Below are 5,164 nucleotides of genomic sequence, written 5' to 3' on the forward strand. Positions count from 1 at the left end.
AGGGGACCATATGGGATGCTGGGATTCGAACCTGGGTCGGCCGCGTGCAAGGCAAACGCCCTACCCGCTGTGCTATCTCTCCAGCCCCTCACGCGGTCTTCTGATGTCCGGTAGAATCCAGTCGGTAACAGCTCTAGTCCAGCGGTGGCCTTTGAATCTCATTACATGTCTGTCCCATCTGATTTTTGATGCCTTGGCAAACGAGACAGCGTCCTGATTCTTGACAGTCGATGGAAGTCAGAACTCCGGATTCCTTCTCTCACTTGAGTGAGATGGGATATTCCTGCATAGCTCTTTAGATTCGTCTCTGGGATACTATTCAATATAGTACTGGAAATTCTGGCCATAGCAGTTAGGCAAGAAATAGATATCGAGTGTATACAGATAGGAAAGGAAGAGGACTAGCATCACTATTTGTGACCCGAAAGCCGGGCTACATCATTTGGGGGCTCTTCTGAGGTCTTGGATGAACATACACAGATCTTAAAACAGTACGGAGGTTCTAAAAGAAAACAAAATTCCGTGGTCACTCAGGGGCGGTCTCCTTGAGAACGAGAGGCCTGAGTGAAGGAAATCAGGAGTAGTTTCACTGAGACTGAGAGTCCTGAGTTTCAGAGGCAGTCTCCTTGAGACTGAAGGGCCTGAGTAAGAGGAGGGATTTGATGACCTTCAGACATTTTACATGGCCTCTGACTCCTCCCTCTGCATTGGAAGGTCAACAAGAGCTGAGTGTGAAGGGAGACGTCCCTGACACTTTGGGACTGCAAGACCTACTTGCACTCCGTTAGGTAGCTTCTCAGGGGATTCAGATCTCTAAAGGTTTTTGTGTACATGACTGGCATTTTTTCACTGCTTGTATGTTGGTCATTTCCGTGTCAGAAAATGTGGACGTCTGGTGTATTGTGTCATCGTGTGACTCTGCTCTTGACTCCCCTTGTGCTTTCATTATGGGTCATACTCAGCATTCCCCAATTTCCCTTGTGATTGATCATTTCAGCAATGAAAAGCACAAGGGCCATGATCTCTCGATACAGGAGAAGATAGGTAAAACAGTGCAGAGATTAGAATAGGAAATGTTTTCTTATCCTGCGGTTAAAGCAAGGTAGAATTGACATCTGCACCTGTATGTTCATTGCAACACTATTAACAATTGCCAGAATCTGGAAACAACCCGAATACCCGAGAACAGACGACAGTTAACGAAATTTTAGTACATCTACACAATGGAATACTTATGAAGCTGTTAGGAAAGATAAAGTTATGAAATTTTCTTATAAATGGATGGTCGTGGAGAGTAGCATGCTAAGTGAAATGAGTCAGAAGGAGAGGGACAGACATAGAATGACTGAACTCACTTGTGGAATATAAAAAATAAAACAACCTATTTTGAGACTGACACCCAAACAGTAGACACTATGTTGCTTCAAAAGTGAAAGCCTGTCTCAAGAGAAAGAGAAGGAGGCAGCAGAAATAAAGAAGGGATCACCATGTCAATGATGCTTGGAGGAATATTTCGTGAAAGGAGATGTGTGCCGAAAGTAAAGGACCAAACGAGATACCTTTTCAGTTTCTGAATTGGACAGTTCCATCTCAGCAGGGTCCCATGAGATACCTTGAGAACTGGAGTGAAAGCACAATGGTAGGGCGTTTTCCCTACACAAGTTCGACTGGGATCGATTCCTCCATCCCTCTCAGAGACGCCAGCAAGCTACCGAGAGTATCCTGCCCACACGCCGAGCCTGGCAACCTACCCGTGGCATATTCGATATGCCAAAAACAGTAACAACAAGTATCACTATGGAGACGTTACTGGTGACCGCTCGAGCATTTCATTGAAGAATGGGACTACAGTGCTACAGTGCTACAGGTCTTGTCTTTATGCCAGGGGAGCAAACCCTGCGATGCTCCTCGCTTACTCCCCACTCTGCTCTCAGGAATCAATCCTCGTGCTGCACGAATGACCATACTGGATGCTGGGATCAAATTGAGAAGGCTGGGAGCAAGGCAAATGCCCTCCCCACTTTTCTATCATTTTGCCCTGATAAAGGACCAAAATGGTTTGTATCGGCTGGGCAAACAGAGGTTTAGAAAAAGATGTTTTGTGGAGGGGGTCAGGAAAGATTCTACAATGTTTCGATGGTGGTTTGCACAGATCGTATCCGGCAACCTGGAAGAGTACGAGCCCTAGCTGGAGTGAACACTTAGTTCAAAGATAGTTTTAAGTTCTGAGCACCTCAAGTGGTGATGCAAAACAAACAAAAATGTAATGAGGTCCCATAGGGTCCATCACTATTCTGGACATGAGTCCACTCTACGCTCAGGTGGAATCGAGCGTGTTTCCTGCTCTGTATCCTCTCCGCACCCCTCCATACAGAGCTGCTCTCAACCCTGCAGACGGACCAGGTTTGTCTGGGTACTTCACTGGCCTGCTTCCTGCACTGACAAAGATCCCCACCCTGTCTGGCCTGAGGGCAGCCCCGCCCTCCCAGGTCTCTAAGGGGGTGGAGCCTCCTGAGGACCCTGAGCCCCCATGGTGAGGCATGTGTTTTGAGGGGTTTGGCTGAACTGGGGCACATGACACTGGGTTTCCAGACCCTGGCACTGCTCTGGACTGCAGGCAGGCTTCTCCCATATAGGAATATTCCCCCTCACCTGGGCAAAGTGTCCTAATGATTGAAACAGGATTGTCTGGAATAATTTTACTATTTAATTTAAATGTAATTTTAACACTGGGATTGACGGAGTTGTTTACAATACAGTTGTTTCAGACATTCATTCTCCTGCACCGATCACCTGCAGCTCCGGGGTCTCCAAGATCATACAGGCCTGAGTCAGTCTTTAAAGGAAAAGAATTTCTGCAGATTTGTGCTCTGTTTCAGAGTTGGGGTGGGTGTAAAGTATTTTTCAAAGGGACCACTAGTTTTAAGGAAAGGGAAGATTTTCCAAAAAAATTTTTTTGAGGAATTGGTACAATTGGGCACCTGAAGGAACTCCCATTTAGCCCTCAGAGGGCAGGGCTGTAAGCTCCCAGATCAGGCAGAGGGAGGGTTGCCAGCCCGCACTCCTACATCCCAGAGCTTCTCTGAGCCATGCAGAGGGACACAGGTCCTTCATTGCCTTGGCTCTTGCACTGAAAAAGTTGCCCGCCATGTCTGGCCACGAGGCAGCCCCACTCACCACGATCTCCAAGGAGGTGGAGCCTCCTGGAGGCCCTGAGCCTCCTGTGCTCCAGGAGGGATGAGGAGTGAGGCTGGCCTGGGCAGGTGGCACGAGGTTTCCTGACCCTGACCCTGCACTTGCTGCTGCAGGCCTGTGATTATGGGGGCGGTCTCCATGGGGGGCATCTCTGTGGTGGGTGGGACCTTGCCCCCACACCAGGACAAGAAGTTATTATTGAACCATGATTATCTTAAATAATATGACTGCTTTAAATTACAATTTATTTACACACTGTGATTTACAAAGTTGTTCATAAAACAGTCGTTTCAGGCATTCATTGTTCCGCACCAATCAGCTATAGCTCCTGGGTTTCCATGAATCAGAGAGGACTTTTATCAATCTTAACGCGGAAAGGAATCTGCAGATTTAAGCTCTGCTTCACGGTGTGGGTGGGTAGGAAGCATTTTGCCCCCCCCTGGACACCGCCCCCATAAGCACAGGCCTGCAGCAGCCAGAGCAGGGTCAGGGTTGGAAACCCCGTGCCACCTGCGCAGGCCAGCCTCACTCCTCATCCCTCCTGGACCACAGGATCCTCAGGGCCTCCAGGAGGCTCCACCTCCTTGGAGATCTTGGTGAGTGGGGCTGCCTCGTGGCCAGACATGGTGGGCATCTTTTTCAGTGCAAGAGCCAAGACAATGAAGGACCTGTACCCCTCTGCATGGCTCAGAGCAGCTCTGGGATGCAGGAGTGCGGGCGGGAGAGCGAGCACGGAAAATGCTCTTCCTCTTGAGTGCAAAGTGAGCCCAAGTCTACAACAGCGATGGACGATGCATGACTCCATCACATTTTTGTTTGTGTTGGGTGCCACCTGGAGATGCTTAGAATGTGCTCTTGCTTCTCAGCAAAGGAATCACACCTACTAGGGCTCAGGGGCCCATCCAGGACTCCAGAATGGACCTGACCAGGCCACCTGCAAAACACCGTAGTATCTCTCCTGACCCCCTCCACAAAACGTCTTCTCTCTAAGTCTCATTTTGCCCAGTTTAAAGAGACCAGTGACCATTATCAGGACCAGAGTGATAGAACAGTGGATAGTTCATTTTGCTTTTCACACAGCTCTCACCGTTCGATTTGAGAATCCAGTATGGGCTAGTAGAATTTGCCCTAGCAAATCAAATTGATTGAGCATTTCCTAAGTCTTTATTATATAAGGATTTGAGACAAGGAAGGGTCAGATGTACTGAATTGAGGGGGCTAGAACGGCTTGGTATGTGGGAGGGGCGGGGATAGTAGGGCGGGGCTGTTTACTGTCTCTGTTTCCACAGGGCAATTCTCTGATGGGGATTGACTCTAGAGACACTCAGTCACCCGAAGCAGCTATACCCGAAGCGTAAGTGGAACTTACGCACCAACTGTGAATTGGAAAAGTGGTTACTTTCTTCATTGTTTCAATCTCATCTGTATATTTTCATATCCATACTCGTGCTTTTTGCATCTCCTGATCTTTGGGTTGAGAGCAAGAGGGCACATGGTGCACCTCACTGTGAAATGCTCTTCGACGAAATAAACTAATTTGGAGAAATAGTTGTCTCCGGTTGTGACTACCACTGTTCAGGTTACTGTGGCCCGGTCAAATACCAGGAGCCATGGGCAACCTGCTCATTGCCTTGTTGTTGGCCCTCCTCTTTTTATTGCAGTGGGATTAGGAGTGCAAAAGGGGCTTGGGTGGACTGTGGATCAGGAACTCAGAGCAAGACCACGGGCGAGTCAAAACCCCACTGAACAAGTACCGGTGTGTCAGTCCTCTCTACCTTCATCCTGCATGTGAGCAAGAAGGACCTGTGGCCTTGCATGGACATGGTGAGATCCGGACGACCTGGGCCCCCCTCTCTGCTGCCTGTCTGGGAGCTCATAGCTCTGCTCACCGAGTTCTAAGTGGGCGTTCCTGCTTGTGGCCAGTTGTGACAATCTTTGAAAATCCACCCTACCTCTCACTCCCAGTGGT

The sequence above is a fragment of the Sorex araneus genome, chromosome 5 (assembly GCF_027595985.1).
Source record: "Sorex araneus isolate mSorAra2 chromosome 5, mSorAra2.pri, whole genome shotgun sequence".
In the NCBI taxonomy this organism is placed as follows: domain Eukaryota; kingdom Metazoa; phylum Chordata; class Mammalia; order Eulipotyphla; family Soricidae; genus Sorex; species Sorex araneus.